This window comes from Pinus tabuliformis, chromosome 9 (genome assembly GCF_031772625.1).
Source record: "Pinus tabuliformis cultivar Carrire ecotype Pingquan chromosome 9, CPIR1, whole genome shotgun sequence".
Classification (NCBI taxonomy): Eukaryota; Viridiplantae; Streptophyta; class Pinopsida; order Pinales; family Pinaceae; genus Pinus; species Pinus tabuliformis.
Window position 1 is genome coordinate 223681491 of NC_142307.1, and position 23708 is coordinate 223705198.

Here is a 23708-nt window from a genome sequence, read left to right on the forward strand (position 1 = left end):
GAACACATGGACATTAATTTTGGAAAAACTGTATTTCTACTAGCAATTACCTAAAAAGGTGCAAAGAGAGGCCGATAGAAATGTTAAATTGAAAGAATTGTATTTTGGTTCAAAATAGTAAATATTATAATAATTCAATCATTCAAACTAAACCTAGTCAATAAATTGCCCAAAATAAAATAAATCCTTAATCAAAATTATACAAATTATTATTCTTGGTTTCTCTCAATTATTTATATAATAAAATCCAATCAATCATTCAAAATTTTGTAATAATAACAATCCATATGGTTCACATGTGACTGTTGAGAAAATTTGAGCCACTAAATTACAATTCAAGTCCAGCATAACCTAGAACTTCAATATAATCCAAACATATTGAATCCAAATATCATCTATATAGCAGTTAAATGCACTTTGTAGCATAGGTGTTTTTCTATATAGCAAGTCAAGGGAGTCTAAAGCAACATCTTGAAATGTATACACTAATTAGAATGCACGATGTATAATGGTAGTTCAATGCTATCATTTGTTAAAGTCTTGAATGAGTAAACATTGATCAACTGTTACGACCCTTTAGCCAATGTAAAGGATCATTTGTGCAAGTAAATGGTACGTGGGTTGATTGTGAGATTAGTATATATAAGAGATACTCTCCTTTTAATTAGGATTTGCAGTGCGATGCATCGTCATTATTCTAGTTTCCTGTCAGCAGGTACCAAGTTCAAATCTCTGAGCTAGATGCACTAATCTACACCAACAAGTTTATTAGAGATGCCATGCATCCCTTGGGTTACCTTACAGGTTTTTCCTTGGAGAAAAAAAAGCCCATTATCATCATTCTGCTGGGAATTCCCAATTCACATTTAATTTTAGCATATTCAGAATAAAATATGTTATTTTGGGCTTATAAAGCATTAAAAATGGTAGCAGAGAATTGGTGATTGATTACATCTACTCCGTAGTAGAGTTTCCACCAAAGTTTTTTGACATATGTTTTCTACTTGACCTTCGGGGTTTAATTGAGGTAAATCCAGAGAAATCTGACGAAAAAAAAGGTTTAAAATTTAAATTGGTACAGTGGAGTCTGAGATTTATATGAGCAAGTGTTTAAACCTCCATACAACCGAAAATATACAACAGTAAACAGAGAGAGAACTACTTACGAAGTCGAGGGGTTTCCCTTAGCTCGTATTTCATACGTGACTGCCTGGCCAGCATAGCATCATCAACATCTTGCGTCTGCGACATGACATCAATCTCTATTTCTCTCTGCACTTTAGGAACCTCGTGTCGAGAGGTTGTCGTAGCCTTCACAGGATCCAGATCGTAGTCAAGGAGATACTACATAACCAGTGTTTGAGATCAATTGAAGTAAAACTAAATCAAACATTGATGTCATGTAAATTCAACTTGAATAGATTTTCTACACCTAATTCCCATTGTTTTTGAAATACAAATGCACATACGTGTGTTTCTACTTCCAAAACAGTTTAACTTAACAGGTAGACACTTATTTTTGAGCCAATCTGGTCAATTTTCAAAGCACTTAACTGAAAAAATAATGAACTCTAGTAAAGTAATGAAGGCTACTAATAAGCACCCCAGAAAATCATTAAATGGTTTTGTTTTATTTTATTGCAGTACTTAGTAAACTGATACATTTTTAGGCATAGCTCATGAGTAATAAGCATGAAATTCTGAATAACAACTCAAAACATTATTCATGGGGATGTCAGCAATAAATTTTGATATGAAGTTGTATACATCTTAACCTGATATAGATGTAAGTAATTTCCCATCGACCAGTTTCAATAATTAGTAGAACAAACTGATAACCAGTTGCAGAGAAAAACAGGGCTAGCTTATCCAAAGGGAACTTACACAGTATTAAAGAGATATGCCTTCCCATGCCTAGGCCCTACAGTGAAATGTCTGGCAAAATAAAAAACAATAAATAGTGAGTTTGTCTTAAACTACAGACAAAAACAGGAAAAAATTCACGTATGGCAAAATTGTAATCCGCAAGCTTGAAATGTTTATTATCACACCCACATAAAACAACAATGTGTATTAGCTGAAATCTTAATGCATATGCAACGCTGCATCTTAGGTCGATTTAGCAATACGTTGATGTTAGTTACAATTATTTCTTCACAAAATGCCAGATCACTTGCTAAGGCTCATTCCATCCTTGCCTAGAAAAGCACGGAAGACATCGAAAATGTTAGAAACAATCTATCAACAATTTAAACTAGTAATTAATACAAGGATCTTTCTAGGGTTTCCTGCTGCTTTCAGAAATTCAACTTGAACATTAGGACTTTCTATGGCAGCGTTCAGAGAGAATAGTAGGCATAAAAACTCTAAGTGGTCAAATATTGATAATAAGTTGTGAATTTGTGATACGTTATTAGTAATTATATTAGTAATAGGTAGGTAAAGTAGCTGTCAATTGTGTTATCTAGTGTGGTTGGGCGAAATGGCTATTATCTTCCCCATTAGTGACATGATGAGCTATAATGCCTTGACAAATATTGTTGTAATGGACTTGTGCCTATGAATATTGTTGTACTGGTTTTGAACCTTGTGAACCCTTAAGTGAGTATACCTATGGCCTGGCCTGGTACCATAGGTATCAGCAAGCTCACTCTAGCCCTTGGACTAAGAGGGAAGCTGATTCCTTTCCTCGGAAGAAAAAAAGATAGGCAAAGTACCTGTACTTCCAGGAAAGAATCTATATTTTTATACATGAAATAAAAAGGTCAAGCAACCTTAGGAGACATTGCATGAGAATGCATACTATCAAGTTGGGGAAGCCCAGCAACCCTTGTACTCTATTACTCTTTGAACAAAGAACCCCACTCGCTTATTTATCATTTCTGATATTAAAGTGTCTGAACCCTCTCCCAAAATATGGCACTACTGCAGTTACAGATTTGGGTGATCACTGAAAGAAGGAACAATCTCATTCATGTGACTGGGCAACAACAGCATATCGAATGATGAAAACATTGAAGACTTAAATAATTCTGAATTCAAGGCCAACTGCATGAAATAAATGAAAACAACTTAACTACTTATTGTCGGTCCATGTTTTTTTGGGAAATCTATCAAAATAGATAATGTGTTGTAATTGTGCAAAGTAAGGGCTTGAAGAAATTCATAGCTGAGATGGTAAAATTGGACAATGCTTGGATTACCAATGCCCTGTCTCAATCATGAACATTCATGGATTCTTTGTTTAGCCACTTTTCAATATCTCCCTGCACTCTCAAACCCATGCTTGGGTACAATAATACAACATTAAGAATTTTACATTTCAGGTTTCATATGCAGTGTTATCTTGGAGGTATGGCTTTAGAAAGCAATAATATTTAGCAATTTCCAGCAACATTTTCAGTTTTTTATATTTACATTTTTAGTGAGAAATAACAGTTGATTGAAATGGTTGCAGTTTTTTATATTTACATTTTTAGTGAGAAATAACAGTTGATTGAAATGGTTGCTAAAAGGGCCACAACTAACATAGGGGCCTCTCAAATAGAATACCTGGTGGCCTCTGAAGAAAAAAGGAAGCTATCTCGGCACCTAAAAGCATTGGGCCTTCATGTGCACAAAGCCCCGGTGATTGTATTAAAGCCATAGCCACTTACAGTCTTACATATCCTACTGACAATCTTCGAAGTCCAGATTTGATCTATTTAATCATGGGCATTTAGCCATTGGTTGAAACTTGGGACTATGTGCAAATGGAATAAACAAAACTAGAAAGTGCAAAATGGCTTATTCAACTATCTTGAGAGGGCACTTAATATTGGTTTTTCCTCTGAACCGTAGAGATAAAGAATGAGATAGTGTTAAAAAGGGGGTTGCTGGATAGCAAGATGATTAGGACTTACATAAAACTTTGGACCATGAGCTTCAACACATTTTCACAGGTAGGAAACCATTTGGCACATATGTGCCCAAATCAACATAAATTGTTGGGCAGCATTCTCAAAGCTTATAGGAAAAAAAATTATCATCCATAACTTAAAAAACAAGCAGCAGCTTCCTCAGATTGGTAGGAATGAAGGAATAAGTCTTCAAAAGCTCTAAGGGAGCCAGCAAAAAAGACTACTGCAAACAAAGCTCTTGGTGGACCACACAGCCCAAACTGTTCTGAAACCAAAGAGACCTCAAAAGGCTCAGTTGCATGGAAGCAACTTGGAAGGGGGGAAAGAGACTCACAGATCAACCACCGGTGCAGTTCAAACCAAAGGGTCAAAGTTTGCAGCTGCACATAGCAATGCTAGATGCCACATGCCAACACATTCCAAGTCAATCTTTCTCAAAAAGCTACCGAAGTATAACAAGATCTTTCAACTCCTTCACAAGAAGAGGATCAACAGATGAAAGATGTAAGCACCCCAAAGAAAACCTGTTTCTTTTTGGGTCTTACATCCAAAATGGGGGACAGATTTCAAGCTGAGAGTAGAAAATCAGCAATGTATATCAAAGAAGTCCATGACCACTTGCCATTCATCTATACTTTTATGCTCTTGGGAGAGCAGTTTCCATTGTGTGTTATTTCAAAAACATATCATATAATTATTTTTTACCGGGAAAAGGGCTTGAAGGAATTGGTTACCATATTAATTCATTTCATCCTCCTTCACCGCAAGAAATAAGAATGGAATGATAGTTGTTAAGCTGGAATAAGTAATCTTTGGTAATTCTTTCCATATTAATATAACAAGTTGGAAAGAAAGTCATTGTCCTGGGCATCCTCCGAAATCTGAGATATGGGGGCATCCCCTAATTCCCAAATGGTTGCCCAACCAACCCTTCAACTGCCATTAACATTGAGAAAAATGGCATCAAAAGGGAAACTTATTTTGTCATCCTAAAGAGAATCCGGACTCTCTTATGTCAAATATGCTTATAACCCACCCCCTCAAAAAACCATCAACCGCATCCTCCCATCTGGGCCCTATTATTTCTAAATATGCTTAAAACCCACACCCCTCCCAAAACCATCATCCCATACAAGTGAAGACTTTCAAGAACGGCATTCCCTTGCTAGTCACTACATTTTATGAAAGACTTACCCTAGAGTTTCCACTGTTATTGCAAGCACAATCAAGGGTATTAAGACACTAGATCATCATGCAAATAACCCTAAATTGGGATTGTAGCAAATATTGTCCATGTGTCATAGTCACAAAGAGCAGTGATTTGTCTAGAGAAAAAAGTGTAAATTTTCTAGCCATACCATACTCATCCAGAAAATTGAAAATAAATAAATAAATAGTTTGAAAGCTGGTCAAATTTTGACTTGTTCACCAAGAGCAGTTTATCGATAGTCCCGTGGACTATAGTCTAACTTCTCTTGCCTCCGAATCCATGCCAGCCTTGCATTTACATGTTGGTTTCGTCATCACTCAGTTGTGGTGGAAGTAGATGAAAATAGCCATTTGACAGAATAATGTGGAACATCAAAAGCTCAAGTCTCCAATTTCAACTCAGCTGAGCATTGAATATTAACATAATGTTGCACTCTTTTTGGAACTGATTCAAGAAACATGCTTCAGGAACTGCACAAAAAGGAGTGCACTTCCTTGTGATCAATCGCCCATAATCACCAGAGATACATTCCGCTATAATCACCCATGACTTGCAACCAACCTCATCATTTTCAAACGCATGCCATCTACCACCGTGATAATGGAGCTTTTGTGGATGGCACAACAACTCAACATCATCAGTGAACCAATAATGCCCTGTTTTGACATAAATTTGATTGTGAAATTGTGTTGTGTATCAAACATTCTTTACTGTCCTTTTTCAACAAACCACAAAATAGGTAATCCGAATAATGTATGGGACTACTTCCTCGCAGCACACTGTAAAACAATAAAAATCTGGAGCAAAAGCACAAGCATGCACTTCAGATAGGCCCGGCATTGCCCTAACATAAAACTCTGGCAAAAACTGAAAACCAAGCTAAAAAGCATCCCAGTCATAATGCAACAAAAACGATCACGCCACCTACCTTGGACAGGATCTGATCAATATTTGCAAGATGGCTATGCCATGATCAGTAGCAGTAAATCCGCCCACTTAACTGAACCAAATATAACCTCCCCATTTGAGATGCTGCTTTCCCAACAATTTTCTCTCGGTACTTAATGTTAGCCAGACAATTCTCCTCTACCAGAATTCACAATATATGATAACCCCAATCAATCTGCCAAGCAAAAAACAGAATTCAATTACAAAACAAGAAAACCAAAAACCCATAGATGCCCGCCATATTCAACAGTGACATTGGCAAGCCCGGTTTCTCTGGCTTTCTGTGCAACAGATTTTTTGCAACTATTTTTTAGTTATTTCTATATTTTGCAATATGATGCCATTTTGAATAAAAAGACGTGCATGAATGATCGAGGGATGCTTGACAGATGTTAATAAGAGAATGAAAGTGTTGACGAAGAAGTTGATGCATTGGAAGGCCTATCGGCCTAACTAGCAATTGCACCACATGTTGCAACGGAAACGCCGTAAGGCTGTAGCATGTTATAAGAAATTTTAGAAACTAGATAAATATTGAAAAGAAAGTATTTAATTAGATCATCCATATGAAGTTTTCTTTGACTTCTTACTAAGAGAATATTTTTACAAAGTTGCCAGGGATATAGCGAAGATTTTTATTAGTATTAAAAATGATGAGGAAAGCCATTATGGAGTAAATTACTATGTTTTTTACTCGATTACATCATTTGCTCATATACTATGTATTAAAAATGATGAGGAAAGCCATTATGGAGTAATTTACTATGTTTTTTACTCGATTATATCATTTGCTCGTATACTAAGTAATAATAAAGCTAAAACAAATCATAAATGTGAGCACATGACTTTTGTGGCCCATGGTCTTAGAGCCTGTCGATTATATGTGATGAAGTTGTTAAAATATTGAGGATTCTCTATTGTAATATTCCTGAATTGATTGGAGGGCTCACTTTGGCTAGTTTGGATTCTTTTAAGCCATGGAAAATAGTAGATATATTATTCAATTTTCTCGTAAGGGATTCTAGGGTAAAATATGGTGTTCGTGTATTGTTAATTGTTTATGTGTTTTTTTTTTGACAGAAACGATTATGGAGTATTTATATTCATCTTGGCCTGAATGCCGAAAGTCTGATTACATTGAGGATGTCTGTTTCCTGTTGCATTTCCCTGCTAAGAATGAAAATGCAGCTAAAACTTGAAGACTTCTTCCTTGATAAGGAATCTATAGTTTCAATTTCAGAAATTTTTCCCCACTTGAAGATACAAACAAATTTATTTAAGAGCAAGCAGTAAAACATGGCAGTAATCAGCTTAAGGGATGGGTTCCCATGATTCTTCTTCGTCTTTCATCTTGACCCCGGTGGAGAGGAGGGCAGCTTTGTTGGCTTCAATGTCCGCCTCTTTATTATGAGTTCTCAGCACATGGTAGTAATTCCACTTCTGAAAAGCGTTTTCCAAGCCCTTGATTCTGGATATCAGCCTTGCTAGTTTAAGATCCAAAGTTGGGGAGTTGGAAATCATTGTGTTTATAATGATCTAGGAGTCACCTATAACATTAGCTTCACTTATATTTAAATATTTGAAGATCTTGAGGCCTTGGAAGAGGGCCAAAGCCTCAGCTTGAATGCTGGATGAATGTCCAAGCCCCCAAGCATAGGAATGAATTTTTTCCCCAAATGGATTTACAACAACAACTCCTGCACCAGCTTTGCCCGGAGTGCCCTTTGCTACCCCATCAAAAAAGAGAGAGTGCCTTGAGTGCGATTTGAGCCAGTCTTGAAAATCCGTTTCAGATTTCCTTATTTGCCAGTCTTTAAGGGAAGGGGCGTTTCTAACTGCTAGTTGAAATTGCAAGTCAAGGAATGATCCCCAAGCGATGTCCTGTTGGCTGAGATTAAAATCATCTTTTATATCAGTCAAGCACTCCTTTAAATGACATTTAAACTTGATTTCTAAGACCTTGTCATTCTGATTAGTATTTCTGAAAATTCTTCTGTTTTGTTCTAGCCATATCTGCCAACAAATAACCTTTGGAAGAACAGCCCATGCAATTTTGATTACCTGATTTTTAGGAGTTGGGCCAGGATATCTGATTGCCCAATTAGAAAAAAGATCAGCAGTGGAACAAGGAAGCGAAAAGTTGGGATCCAAATTGTGAATAAAGGAGAACCAGAACTGCTTAGAGAAGTTGCATTCAAGGATTAAATGGACTGTTGTCTCTACATTTTCTTTGCACAGCGAGTAGATGGAGAGACCGTGGAACCCTTTCCTCTGCAACATGTCATACGTTAGGATTTTGCCATGGCAGAGAAGCCAAGCAAAGAAGTCAACTTTGGGCCATGAGGGAAAACGCTAGACACCCTGCCATGGTGCTGGATCGAGGGGGACGTATGGCCTCTCATTCAGCTTGGCATATCCCATGGAGACAGCATAGCCTCTGTCATTCGGCCCCCAGCCTTTCGAATCTCTTTTCCTCATGTGCGTGGGCACCAAGCCGTGAAGAAGATCAAGCAACGTGATCCATTCATTGAGCAGATGAGCCAGCACCTCAATACGTTTCCAACCTGCCCAAACAGAATCGCACCAAAGCAAAATATCCCACAGCGAACTCAGCCCCTCTCTATCCATCCAGCATCACAACGCTCTAATGGAGGCTCTATCTTCAATTGGGTCCATATTCATGATTTTATCAGTCCAGATGTTGATCTTTTTGCCATTTCCTGGGATCCAGTAGAAGTGCGCATTGATTAAGGGAGCAGCTTTAACATATAGTTTAAGGAAAGACGAGTTAGGCAAATGAATCACATTGCCTAAATAGCTTGAACGAGGACCTCTGAAATACTATTTCCAGAGAGCTAGTTGGGCCCAGCCCGGCTTGGGTGCAATGATCCTCTAGATAGTCTTAGCTTCCATAGCCACATTCTGCTGATAGAGATTTTTGAACTTCAAACCACCCTCCCACAGTGGCTTGGAGATTGTTTCCCAGCTGATAAGGGGAAGCTTGTTTTCGTTCTGTTTTCCGCCCTTCCAAAAGAACCTCCGCATGAACTCTTCCATTTTTTTAATATGATTGCCGGAGCAAGAAGCCCACCAAATTGAAATAGAGGGAGGCTGGTGAGCACAGATTTTATTAGGACAGATTTGCCAGCAGTGTTGAGCCAGGAGTAACCCCAAGCTTGGTTCCTAGTCTTGAATTTTTCAAGCTGAGGGAGCCAGTCTTTGCTTGTAAGTCTCTTATGAAAAACAGGAAGGCCCAAGTATTTGAAAGAGGTTCAAGAAGAGGAGGCTGCAAAACCCAAACATCTAGAAATAGCAGAGAGCAATCTGGGCAAAGTGTTCCAACTGAAGATGTGACATTTGTTCTTATTTACAACGTTGCCTGTGGCCTCACTGAATTCATCCAGAACTGCTTTAAATTTAGAGGCAGAGGAAAGAGAGGCAGTACCCAAAAGTAGAGTGTCGTCTGCAAATAAGTCATGATTTATGTTTTTGACCCCTCTTGCAATACACAACCCATTAATATCTTGATCTTGCATCTTTTTGTCTAATAGGAAGCTAAGAACAAAGGCTTGGATGACAAATAGCAGAGGGGAAAGAGGACACTCCTGCCTAAGTCCTCTCGAAGCTTTGAAAAAATCAGTGGCTCTTCCATTTACAAGAAGAGCAATTCATGGCTCCAAGATGCATGCCTGGATCCATTTGATGAAGTTTGCTCCAAAACCAAACTTGCTCATGACTTTTAAAAGAAAACTATGATTTACTCGATCAAAGGCATTTGCTAAATCAAGTTTAATCACCATACCTTGTTCTTTTCGAAGAAGACTTGAATGGATTGCCTCTTGAACGAGAGTGAAGTTGTCCACGATCTGCCTTCCTTGGATGAAGCCTCCTTGATTCTCCGGAATTATTTTGGGAAGAATGAGCTTCAGTCTATTTGCAATTACTTTGGTGATTAACTTGTGCCCAGTATTGCATAAGAAAATTGGACGGAATCTACTGAAGTTGTTGGTGCCTTTTTCCTTGGGTATGAGGGCTAAAAAAGCAGAGTTTGTGCTGCCTCCTATTTTCTATGTATTTTGAGACTTTTGAACCATTTTGAGAAGATCCTTTTCAACAATCGACCAATAAACTTGGAGAAACCTGGCAGAGAAGCCATCTGGCCCAGGGGCCTTGTTCGAATCCATATCAAAAAGGACCTTTTTAACTTCATCTTTAGAGACTTTGGCCTCAAGGATCTCGTTCATATGAGGGGAAATTGCTGAAGGAATAATGTCTAACAGATCTGAGTATTGGAGCAGATCCTTATCATCACTATACAAGTTTTGGAAGTGAGAAAAGGTTGATTTCTTAATATCTGCAAAATCCTTGTGAATGTCGTTATCCTTCTTAATCTCAGAAATAGTGTTGAAGCATTTCCTGGCCTGGGTTTGTTTGTGGGAAAAAGCAGTGTTCTTGTCCCCTGCTTTGAGCCAGATATTTCGAGATTTTAATCTCCAGTATTCTTCTTTAGCTAAGCAGGCCTTATGAAAGCACTGTTGTAGATGAGCCTCTTGATCTAACAGCTCCTCAGTGACTAAAGCGTTCTCCATATGAATTTGATGAGAGGCAAGAGAGGCTTTGATGGCTTTCCTTTCTGTAACAGGGTTGGACAGGGTTTTGGCCCAACGTTTTAGAACTCCTTTTACCCTTCGCAGCTTTTCCTCCTAGATGAAGAAAGGAGATCCTTTGACAGGCTGGCTCCAACAATCCTTGACTGATTGCATGAAGTTTGGCTCCTTGACCCAGAGAGGACTAAATCTAAAGGGAATAGGACCCAGATCTAGATGGGCTAGGAGCTCTAGCTTTAAGGGCTTATGGTCCGAGACACTGCTAGCAAGAATGTGCATTCTGGGTTCTAAACCTAGTAACAGAAAGGAGCTTTGAATGAAAAATCTATCTAATCTGACAGCAATATGACCTGGGCCGACTCTTTTGTTAGACCAAGAGTACTTACCAGAAGAAGGTTTGATATCCAGCAAGTCCCAGTCCTGCATAAGATCCTCCGCCCATTCCCTTGCCGGATCTCGGACTGCGCTGCCTCCGCTTTTTTCGGACGAATGAAGAGTGAGGTTGAGATCTCCAACAATAATTATATTTTACAGGTTTATCAAGTCTGCTTGGTGCCTTATAGAATCCCAGCAATCCTTTTTTTCCCCAACATTGACTGGAGAGTATACATTGAAAAGACAAAAGATTTCCTTGGTATCCAGATTCTACATTTTCAGCAGCAACCAATGAGTATTACTAGCCTCAAAGATGACTGCAAATTTGTTGGTGTTCCATAGAGTGCCAATCCCTCCCGAGGCGCCCCAGGCAGAGGTTGCTCTTGCTTCACTTTTAAACCAAAGTTTCTTGCTTGCTTGCAGGAAGACTATGTCTTCCAGCTTAGTCTCCTGGACGAGAAGTATGTCTGGAGTTTCTATTCTTATTAAGCTTCTCATGGCTTCTTCCTTAACTTTACTCCCCATACCTCTACAATTCCAGGAGATGACCTTCATTATTTATGTTTCTGGTGGGCTCCCTTGGAGCCTTGGGGCTGATTTTTCAACATCTTAGGCTTTGAGGCAAGTAGTTTTTCCAGAGTTGGCTGGCTGCCTTGTAGCTTGTCTTTGTAAGTCTTGTTAGCTCTGCTATGCAAAAGGATCAAAAATGGATTCTAAACGCTCTCAAAGTCTACAAACACACCTAAATTCATGCCAAAGGATCCATTGTTGTTGTTGAAATCCTCAAATTTCGGTTAAAAGCCTTCCACCGATCGAAATGGTTGCAAAAGAAAAGCCCTTAGGAGGGAGGAAATACACTATCGGGAGGCAAAAAACACTCGAAAACCATCAAAAACCCAAATCGCAGGCTTAAAGGTCCGAATTCACAACAGCCATTGGATCTAGCCGATCAACGGTCCAGATCGCGTCGGCAAATCGCAATCGGCGCAAATAGGCAGTGGCAGCGGTGCAAGACCCCGCCGATCAGCGATCGCCGATGATCGGATCGACGGTGTCGCAATGAAGGACTTACAAAGAGGTCGAGGCCTTTATATCTTGCGATATGCGATCGCCGATGATCGCATCGGCATATCGCTATCGGCGTTTTCAAAGGGGCGGGGCCTTTTGCACATACATATTGTCGATGCGATAACCCGACCCGACGGTTATATACGCTCCAGTGTATATTTTTCAGTTCCGCCAGCGGCCTTTTTCCCATATTTGCAATGTTTTCCAAGTATAAGGCCAAAATCCATCGCATCGGTGGATATCGCATCAGCAGGTCTCAAATCAGCATTTCGCTATCGGCGCAACCAAAGGGGCAGGACTTTCATTTAAGTCATGTGTGCAACCCGATGAGCCGGACCCGATGGCGCTATAAGTGATCTTTTATAAAATTTCAGGTCCACGCTCAGGCAATTTTCAATGTATTTTATGTGTTTTCAATGTATAAAAGAAATACACGAATCCGCAGAGAATCGTGTCGGATTCGCTCGATTTGCGATTCGTCAAGGGTTTTGGACGAATCCGGTATCTTAGCTTGAGTTATTGTCATTAATATCTTTTTCATTCTTGTAAGTGTTGAAGAAAACCTTGGTTAATTGTTTTAAGTAGCATTTTGGATAAGTGCTCTAATCTCTTTTGCTTGCCATCATTGTCATTATTGTTTCATGGTTAAAATCTATTGTGGGTGATAATTTTATCCTTGGCATATTGGTGATTTGTTGTTAAGAGCATTTATCTCATTTCTTGAGCAATTACCTCTTGGTTAGATTTGATACATCTGGTGGGCATTAGTAATTGAGCACTTTATCTTGTGTTTAAGATTGTCTTTCATTTATTATTAAGTGCTCTTTGTCATAAGATAAATCATAACTAAGTACTTAAGAACATAAACAATCTTAACTCAAGATCACTCAAATCAATTTTGTATTCGCATCCTAGGCCTAGTCTTGCATTAATTAAACTTACCTCCAAGCATAAGCTTGGTTGATAGAAAGATAGGAACACCCTTCATCTCTTGCTTGCGAACGCTAGACCCTCTCTAGTGGTTAAAACAGTGACCTTGCAGCCGTTAGAGCCACAGTCTTTGCAACGTCGGAGGCAACCGGGTATGTTATATTTCAAGGGGAGGTATCGTTAACCAAGTCTTTGCTTGCTTCGCATTGACTTCTCTTTACCACTTACTTTTGAGACTAGCCTCGAAATAGATAAGGATCAAGGGATACACTTAGCTAGGCATGTAATTAATATCAATCAAGATTGTTGCATCTCACCTACATCATACGATTTGCATAGCATATAAGATAGTGAAGCATCTAAGTAGTGGTTTTTCATCTGGTCACCTGGTATTTAATTGATCTAAAGCAAGCAATTGACTCCATAAGGCACTGATCTGATAAATAATTTAATCTAATCCTTCAACTTGCTATAATCAGCCAAGTGACTAGGCCATTCAATCGTGTCTCACGGACTTGTTGGTTGCCAATAAATATTGCATTTCCATCTTCCATAGGGACTACCCCCCATAGCATGTTGTTGGGAGACAGCTAGAACGGAGAGATCGAGGATCAGGGTGACCTGAGTCATTGTTGCACTATGCTTGTACAATCTGAGCGACAACAGGTCCATCTGGGCACATCATCAAATAAGCCAATGCCTTGGATTCCTGGTACAACGTTTCAACCTCTAGGGGTGTAGCAAGAGGGGTACAACCATGTAGAGGCTCCTTAAAGCCCAACGTCCATCTCAAGAAGGCGCTATTGGGGTTACAATGTCATATCCGCTCTCAAGGATGGGAAAAATGTCCTCTAAATGGTGTTGGATAAGTGTCAAGTCTCCCTTGAAAGAATTTTTGTTGCATGAGTGATGAACCACCTAAAACATACCCTCAAGATCGAGTGAGATCAACATCATCAAGAATAAAAACCTAAATTAAAGTATCATTGTGAACCATATTCAATGTTAGGGGCACAAAAATAGTTCACACAAACCCTACCTTCTAATGTCTTTCTTAGGAATCGTAAGCAAGTTACCAGACTTGTGTTGGATATGATTATACCTTCAGCCCTATTAGGTGCTTCCAATCCCTAAGGGGAAGGACATTTCACAGGTAAACCGATCAATCCATATGTGCATATGATAATGGTGGTGATGGAGTAAGGAATACTTCAAGGAAGATGGCCATAGCCATGCTACCAGCTAGAGGGCATCCAACATCTCTAAGTACTATAATGAGAAGAGGGAGAAATCATGGAGGCATGAGATACCCCTTTCCTCAGTCTACTTTCTCCACCCCACTAGTGTGCATTTTAGTTTTACTTTAGTAATTTATCTTTCTTTCTTACATAACTTAGGAGACCAAGCTTGCTTTATGTTTTTCCAACACCCCTTAAAGACATAGTAGTTTTTCGCTCATCAAGGTTGGGACATTCAAGGGTTCCTTTATGATGGAGCATTGATATGCTAAGGAACTAGGTAATGGCCAATAAGGGGCTAGAGCTCATGCTAGTCTTTTTCCCATATGCTTACTAAGTCCCAACCATCTTTTGCATTTTTCTTTTCTTTAATTGTGATTTCATATGCTTTAATCATTCTTTCAACTGCATCAACCTCTTAGGGAAAAGTTTCAATCCGTGACTCATAGCTAAGGATATAAGTTGTCAATGCCAATTACAAATGACAATCAACCAAAGAATGGATGTGAATAATAAAGGAAACATGGAAGGTGGTAAGTATGGATTACCTTGGGCATGCTACTTCAATCAGTCCATCATATTAGCACCCCTCTTGAAGGAAGGACCTCAAGGGAGATCATATTGGACTAGGGGAAAACAATAACCTCCCAAGTGAAGTATGGGAACAACATTACAATCAAGAGCAGTCAATCTTACAGCTTGGCTTGTGATCCATATTGGTATGCCCCAAAACATTAAATGAAGGAACATGATTGCAAAAATGGTTAATGTTCCTTTTGATAAATGACCCACCTTCCTTCAAGAAGAATTTTAGTTGGGAGAGAGCATTGACTGAAGCATAAGTGAAGAGCTCCATGTAAAGTTATCTATGGACCATCATAGGGTTGCTGGCTAACTTGTTGACAAATGAAGAGAAAAAATTTCTCCTATGGGTTACCCACTTTTGGTGGGTAACAATACCTAGGGCATTCCACCATTGCAAGGCTCTCAAGAAGTAAACCTTGTTGATTTCTGGTAGCATCGGATGTGCTCTAGCCTTAAGATTTTGCAGGGAGGCTAGGACACATGCCTTCCACAATACCCATAAATCATTTTGCGAAATTCCACCCAAAAGAGGTTTAATTAAAATTATTAATTATTTTTAATGGATGCCTAAGTCTAAACTTAGGAAATTAAAATAATTAAAGTGTATTAATTAAACTGGGTGTGAATCTTCTAGAAGAAGACGAGGATCAAGCCAAGATGATTTGAGCCATTGATTAGAATCTAATATGGGTCGTTGATTGATCAACGAAAAGATTATAAGAAGAGGCTTGATGGACAATTGGAAAATACATCGAGTGAGATCAAGAGATCAATTTCTCAAGAAAGTAGTGCAACAGTTGCAGGAGAAGTCATCGAGGAGATTTCTTGCAGTGAGGGGCAGGGATAGTTTTCCGGTTCGAGAGTTCCCTGATCTGGGGATACATTTCAGAGGAGGCAGAGAAAGATCTGGGAGAGGCAATGTAGAGCCACGCTGGGCAGCGTAAAGCCATGTTGAGGCAGCGCAGAGGCCTTGAGGAGATTCGTAAATTTGCTGAGGAGCAAATCAAATCCAATGCCAAGAACCGGAGTGTGAGACCAAAGGGCCAGAGGATAGAGCATCCAGCCCAATGTGCACGAAGCGGGGACGAAACGCGGATGTTTTTTGGAAGCAGGTCCCAAAATTCTAGGAAGCGAAGCATCTCAGAAGCGTCTACTATATATATATATATAAAATTATATTTTTTTTCATTTATATTAAAAAAACATCCAAAATACCAAATTAGTTGTAGAAGATATGGAAGCATGCATATTTTTACATAAATCAAGATAGATATAGCATCCATTGTACATTAATGATTAATTATTCGAGCATCAACCATCTAGAATCTAGATTCTTCTCCTCTTGTCTAGCCTTTGCCTCTACCTCGATTGTCTAGGGATATTAGTCAACATTGCCCAATTTTGATCAAACTACCTAATCCAAGACTTAAAATATGGTAGAAAAAGCTTAACATGCTTGATCGATGATTTTGACTTGATTGAAAGGTAATTTTTTGCTAAGGGCGTGACAAAGGAGTTCAACAATTAACACCACCAAAACTAGGGTACATATAGGGCTTGGTGCTCTTGATTACATGCTAATCGCATACCTTCATACATGATATAATCTAATGAAATGCCACAATCCCATTGATCCTGAATTCCTGAAAACTATTAAGTTTGTTGAATTTTGAATAGTATATGAGATTCTATTTTCTCCATATGAAGTCCAATGAGGCTGAAACCACTCTCAAACATCCTGAATCATTTCATGGTAATGTTAAAAATTTAACATTAGAACCCTGTGAAACCCTGTGGAACCGCCTGTCTCCCTTCGGATCTGCTTGGGATCTATGACCTATCCGTCGTGGATCCAAGGAGGATCCGTCATCAGATCCACAGTTCGGGGCTGGCACGGTTCCGAATTTCCAGGAACCGTCTTCGCCGATCCGATCTGCGGTTTCGAAATTCCGAACCGCGGATCCGATGGTGTATCCCCCACGGATCCGTATGGGTCGCAGGTCCCAGTTTGGATCCTTGGGGGGGATGTTTCGTGCAACACTGATCCAGCCAACAGATCGATCAGACAGAGGGAGTGACGCAGTCCCTATTAGTTGTGACGCAGAGCAGCGCAGTGACTGCACAAAGGCAGCTTGGGGCTAGCAATTCAGTGGCTGGATCGATGTTGGATCTCCAGTGATAGTGTGAGGTATTTCTCACTAATTCTCTGCCAGTCAAATTCTCTGTATCAGATAGCCAATAAGGCATCCAAAGACTGTATTCAAAAACTTCTGCATAATAATTAAAACCCTCAACTGCTGCACTGGTTTTCCCACATTTGGTTTTTCCAGGGACATTGTCCAAAAACAATGGAATCAATTGTGTGTGTGTTATTTCCTTCTTGCTCAGTACTTGTTTCCGCAGTATTTTATGTTGTGAAAATTGCAGTAGATTTTATTTCGATGCTTACTGTGTAACACTGTAAATAACTTGATTCAGAAATTAACAAGTAGGAGAAATCTAATCGTCATTGCAGTAGGGAATTGGGTTTCCGATTTTTCACAAACCTCAGTCAACAAGGAGAACTGAAGGTCTCTACCAACAAGCAAACCTTCACCCAGGAAGCAATTTTAAAAGAGGTCCAAGCAATGGATAAAGAACAAGTGCTAGTGATGGAACATCTTCATACACCAGGAAACCTAGAAAACATTTTGTAATGGGGAGAGCAACCAATCCCCCAATCAGCTGATGTAGTTGCATATGTTGAGTTTATTGCTTATGATCGCAAGGGACAATCCATAGTCAGGAGGACACAAACAATAGGGAAAATAACCATAAACAGCGGCATACTTTGCACTTCAGAAGAAGTTTTATTTGATGCTAAAAGAGCCAAAATGACTAAGCTTGTTTCAGTTGATCTTGAGTCTTGACATCTCTCATGCCTCATTAGACAAAGCAAAGAAGCAGGAAAAAGAATCGGAATATGCAGCATCAGTCCAAAACCAAGTACAATATTATAAGGGAGCTATAGACGCTGCCAATTTTGTAGAATATCTACTGGAGGAACATCAGAAGTACAGAAAATGTCAATATATTTTTGCAAAAAATGTAGATTTCCAGGAGGGAACACTTCAGTTGTCATTTGAGCACAAAGAGATACTCCAATGGAAGGAAACAGGGGCCAGAGTGTTGAACTAGACCGATTTTATTGCAGAAATTGAAAAGGCTAAAGGAGATGAGGATCACGACATTCTTCAATTGCATGAGGATAACCTGAATAGGATGTGTGCAGCCACAAAGTATTGGGTTGCTTTAACAGAAGAACCAACCCTGATCATGGATGAAGAGTGGTCGGCATGTCAGAAAACCTGGGAAAGAATTAATAGAATGATGACTAATCTTCACTTACCTGTTTTCAACTCACCTGATGACTTTCAGCCCATTGAAGCAATTTCGACAAAGTTCAAGTGAAGTGCCAACCAACAAGAAGATGAAATCAAGCAAGTGATGTCAATTGAATGCAAGCATATACAGAAGTTTCTGTGAACTACATTAGACCGAATGATGGGCTGGAACATTTAATTCCCAAAATAGAAGCTTACACTCAGGGATACAGTGCCAAAGAAGAGAACTTGAGTTTACCGATGGATCAACACAAGTTCCCTCACAGTAAGAAGTGTGAAGAGTTGTTTAAACAATGGGTCATCTTTGATGGCGAAGAGGCAAACCATGGGACACCCAAATCACCTGAGTTACCTTAACTCAACTACTGTTTACTTTTATCAGTTTCTGTTTCTACTAAAAGTTCTATTTTTAGCAAATGTAGGGAAATAAATGGATGTTTTGCCCATTGTTAAAGGGGCTTTTTGGTTGAGAAGGTTTTATTGTCCTGAAATCTGAAGAAACTGTAGAATTATTTTGAAAAGTTAATTAAGAAGCTCCTCGGGGGCCAGGGGTTTATTGAGTCTAGTGTGGATATATTGTCTAGTGGATTGCTCTACATGCAGAACTTGATATGTCTAACTCATCTAGTAAGTTCTGATTATTCTTTCTTTGCATCTAAAATTTACGTGAATGATTCAAACTTCATTAAATTTAATATGTGGTATGCTATAGGATTAATTCTGTGTATATCTCATATGAATATTTTTTGCATTAAGTTAGATAATCTCCACAGCTCACCTAGTTAGTCATCTTCTAGCTGATTATGTTGTGGAGTTTTCCTTTTAAATTTGTTGTCTGTTTTAAGCCACTGTAGCGGGCTATCCCTCACATGGTGTAATCATCGGAGTAAAGATTGACTTCTTTAGAATAGTTAATAAACTTAAAAAAGAAAAGAAAGGACGGAAAAGAACAATCAAATCACCAAAAGGGAATGACTAAAAGTTAAAGTCCATCAAACAGGTAGCCAGACCTTTACCCCAGAGGATCATTTTACTTAAAACAAGAAAGAGTTTAATTGGGGCTCATTGGATCTGACCCTATTGTCAAGTTGGGAATCCAGCCCCCTCAACACCTTGGGATCGTTTTAACTTTCAAGTGAACCATCGCAGAGATTTTAGCAAGCAGGCAAGGGTTATGGCTCTAATCTGGTGCCAGTTAGCTGGATCATTACATTCATGGAAATCCCCATTCCCTGCAAATTCACGAAATCTGTGGTGCACTATCACTGTATGTCAGGATGTGTACTATCCGACCTAACATAGGTCAAATGAGGAATTTGTTGGTGTGAGAAGGAAGTAAGAGGCAAGGGAGGCAATTGAATCTTGTCAATCAAATGCAGCGACTAGAAGATAACTGGAACGGAAGGTGGCTAGTAGAACATAGGGAAATAGACAGGGGAATGATGGAAGTAAACGTTTTCATGCACGCTTCACAACAAAAGCAGTATGAATTGGAGGATTCCCTGTGGTTCCTTGACTCAAAGGTTGACAAGATTATCTAATACCTGAGCATCCCAGTTGACAAAGGTGCTCAGCCTGCCACAGCTGCAATGGAAAATGCCTCTCTTCAGGTGACTATGAACGCTGTTATGGATGCAAATAAGACCCCTACAAGAAAATAAAAGTAGAGGATGGCAACAGTGGAATGAACTCCATGGAGAAAAAGACAATAGAAGCTGAGACAGTAGACCTATCTCTTTAATCCTTGATCAGGTAGCTTATGTACTGTTGCTTTGTATTACTTTTACAGTAGTATGTAAAAGTAAATATTCATACCATGTTGGAACTAGTAGTCATAAAATAGGATGGGGGGTAAAAGAGAACTGGAATTTCATTGTAGTTTTGTCAGAATGGCTTTAGCCAAGACAGTTCAAATTTTGTATTACATAGCTGTACAGTACAGCCGAAGCCTTTATTCTAATACAATTGTAATTTGTAACCATTCTTGTAAAAAAATAGCAGATAAACAATCAGAAGAAAACAAATTCAATCATGGCGGGTGGCAGGAGTGGGAGGGGCAATTTTTTGCCCCAATGAACAAATAAATATCCACTATGCTTGGGGCCTGGGGGTCACCTCCATTAACCAGGCGGAATATCTAGCTTTGTGGGGCCACCGAAAGAAAATTTTCCAAAATCTCAGTGTTTGGTGACTCCTTGATCGTAATTCGACAAGTCATTAAAGCTCAGAAAAAATTGAATCCAGATCTCCCCTCAGTTCTTCAAAGATATCACAGCAATTCGAGCACATTGAGTTTTTTCATGTATAGAGGCAAATGAACACCAATGCAGATCAAATGGCCAAAAAGGAGCATCCCTATCCCAAGGAACCATAGAAATAAATGATGTAATTTTAAGCATCCCTCATATATCATGATATTCCAAAACATATTATTGAACACTAGCCACATTAAGGCTGAATCATGTCTCAGCATAACGGCGCTGGTTCCCATGGCGATGGGTGTAGATTTCATATCGCATAACTGGTGGATGACTGTCAGTTCATTAAGAGTAGACATGGAAGGATGGTTGATATTAAATTTGTGGCCTGGATGTGACAGGGGAAGGACTCGAGGAGCTCACACATTCTCCATCTGTAATAAGCAAGATGCCTTCATTCATTGCAGGTGGAATGCGAACCTTGATTCGCAAGATTTAAAGGCTCTCCCCTTTGGAAGATCGGCAATCTGGAAAAACTCGGGCATCTAATTTCTCATCAAATGAATCCATTGTTGCACCCTAACCGTATCTGTAGGTTGGCAGCCCAAGGAATGTTCAGTACTCAAAGCCTGGAAGTGGAATGTTTGGAATTTTATGACTCATGTGGGCACATTCAGGGTCGGGTTATATTTATATGGGAAGATGGCAAGCCTCTTTGACCTCATCATTTGTCGCTGTGTCAATCTCGGCTGTTAAGAGCTCTGTTGCTTGGCATTAATTGTGAAACTATGAGGGGCCTTCATACGGAGATTTCCAGGGAATCGTCCCGTGAAGGAGAGCTGGTCAGGTTAAACAGTCTCCTGGAGAAGTTATTTGAATCCCTTGAAGGTGTTATGCAGGCTCAGTTAAACAGGGTTGTCGTGAAGGAGAAGGACAGGTTGGCATTTCAATTGCTGATGGCCAACAAACTGGAACTCCTCCAGAGCAAGATGGACAAATTGCAGTTGGAACTGCACACTGATATGGCCATAATGAATGTAAGGTTGGCAGAAATTAACAGTCTGGTCAGCATGGGAGCAAATTCAGTGGAGATCGCAGCTGGAGCTAGTGAGGATCAGCCTCAGAAAAAGCACCGTACCAAGTGAAGCATTAGGAGCGCATCAGGACCTGGGCTTTGCAGCTATGGACAAGTTGGATCTCTTCTGACTTTCAACTTTTACTATGCTATGTAAATATCAACTGTTTCTGGGGTTTTTTTGTCAGGTTTACAGTAGATTATACCACAGAATTTTGGGTAAATTTTGTTCTAGGCCCAGAAGCTTCTTTTTGTGGGCAGTAATATGTAGCAGTACTCAGATGGAAGATGCAAAATGTAAGGGTTTTGGCCCGGTCTCCAGCTTTATTTTCTAATACAAATGATAACCATGTCTTTGAAAAGAAAACAAAACAAATTCAATCATACACAATATCATAAAAAGCACAGCTTGAACAAACACCCCATGGAAAAAAAAAATCTATAACATGCTTTTATGTCCATAAGTTCCAATCACTATTACTAGAGCTGAAATGCACAGTACTTACATTGTTACCAGAAACCATGCCCTGAGGAGGCCGTTTCCGGCAAAAAGATCCCAAAACCAAAACTTCACCAGAAATCCATTTCTAACATTTATTTGTCGTTTTTGGAGGGGAAACCCATATTTGGAGAGATGAACAACATTTCTGCTATCCATTTTTTGCAGGTTTCTGGTCTACAAGAAACAGCCAATAGAAAAAGCCCTGGTTCAAATTTCTATCATTAAAGTTTCAACCAAAACATATCCATTTCCTTACGCATGTCACTTGTTCATCAACATGTTAGCTAAATTGGACTGAGCGTCACTTTATCTATTCTGTGAAGAGCAGTCGCCTAACCTCGCAAAAGGTTCAAGATTTGAAATGTTCGCTTAAACCTTTGCCTTAATAACACGATAACAAGCAGACCACCATTTTGCACCCAGTAGAGTGTGGGATTATGGAAGTTCTCGGGACGATGGTGACGATTACTTGTCTTTAAAGGGATTGCAGGTGAATGCAGAAAAGACGTTAGAAGGCCGCAGTCATATTAATACTACTGTTCTGGAACAAAGATGGATTCCGTACATCAGTCTGTTTGTGAGCTGATTTCTCGTTTATGAACCAAATAGAGAGCGTTTAGATAATTTGCATTTTTCCAAAATTCCTGTTATGAATGTGAATCATGCTGCTGTTGAGCATGGCCCGACTTGGATTTCGTTACACTGTGATTATGATATCTCCTTTTAATTTTACAAATTTGAATAATTTACCCCGAAGAAAAATCGATGGTTGAGAAATTTAATTATGTTTGCGTGAGTATCAACAAAAACGCTAAAATGTTTCTTGTAACAAACTCGATTATTCCAATTTCATATGTTCAACCCATTTCTCGCTTCGTTTCGCATTTCTCAATTAAAAGGCAAATAGGTGCATTTAATATCATGACAGGCCGCCTTTCCTGTTTGACATTAAAATAGCTACCCTGAGTATAATGATAAGGAAAAAAGAGAAAAACTTACTTCCTATCAGATTTCCGAGATGCGGAACATTGTTCACATAAGGAAGTGCACTCGTTATTAACGCATTCCTCTTCCCCGGTATTGGCAACTTGGGAGCAGCAGCATCTTCATTCCCAATTTCTGAAATATCACCCATGCTTCCTTCTGATATGCTCGAAAACACCCGTAGCAAAACCAGAGACCTGATCAGAAAAACCAACGATAAAAAGAGCACAATTTATTCCCCTGCAACTATGGTTTGCGAGTATCTGATGGCAAAAGATGAAGAAGCAATCAAAAAAGCTGTGAAGATGCTACCTTCGAACACACAATGAAGCAAATTGGGCGCCCGGAATCGCACAGGAAAATGGAAGTAGAGAGAACAGATCGCTCTTCCCGTAAGCGCACGCCACCTTCGTGAAGATATTTCAAAAGCATGTTTTGGAAAAGCATGTTTTGGAATGAGACAATACCAGGAAAGGGCAGGAAAAAGTGCAAATTCTGCGGTTAATGTCAGATCACACTCTTTCGCTGACAACTATTTTATATTTAAATTGAAAATACTAAGGTTTTGGTAGCGTATATATTCATGCCGTCCACTCGCTAGTGGAAGGTGTGTGCTGTGTGCTGTTTGGGCAACGTCTAACGAGTCATATATCAAGTATTAAATGCATCCGGAGATGCACGCGACATACAAAATTTGTCATTAAAT

The 23708-nt window shown here is 39.3% G+C and overlaps 1 long non-coding RNA gene across 1 annotated transcript; it reads right to left on the reverse strand.

Annotated features, from left to right (window-relative positions):
• Positions 1-503: 503 nt before the first annotated feature.
• Positions 504-23457, reverse strand: LOC149147971 (uncharacterized). Its single transcript, XR_016262671.1, has 5 exons — positions 23315-23457; positions 23018-23199; positions 1885-1935; positions 1167-1344; positions 504-1043 (listed from the first exon to the last, which is right to left on the reverse strand). It is a non-coding gene; the product is annotated as an uncharacterized LOC149147971 (long non-coding RNA).
• Positions 23458-23708: the final 251 nt, after the last annotated feature.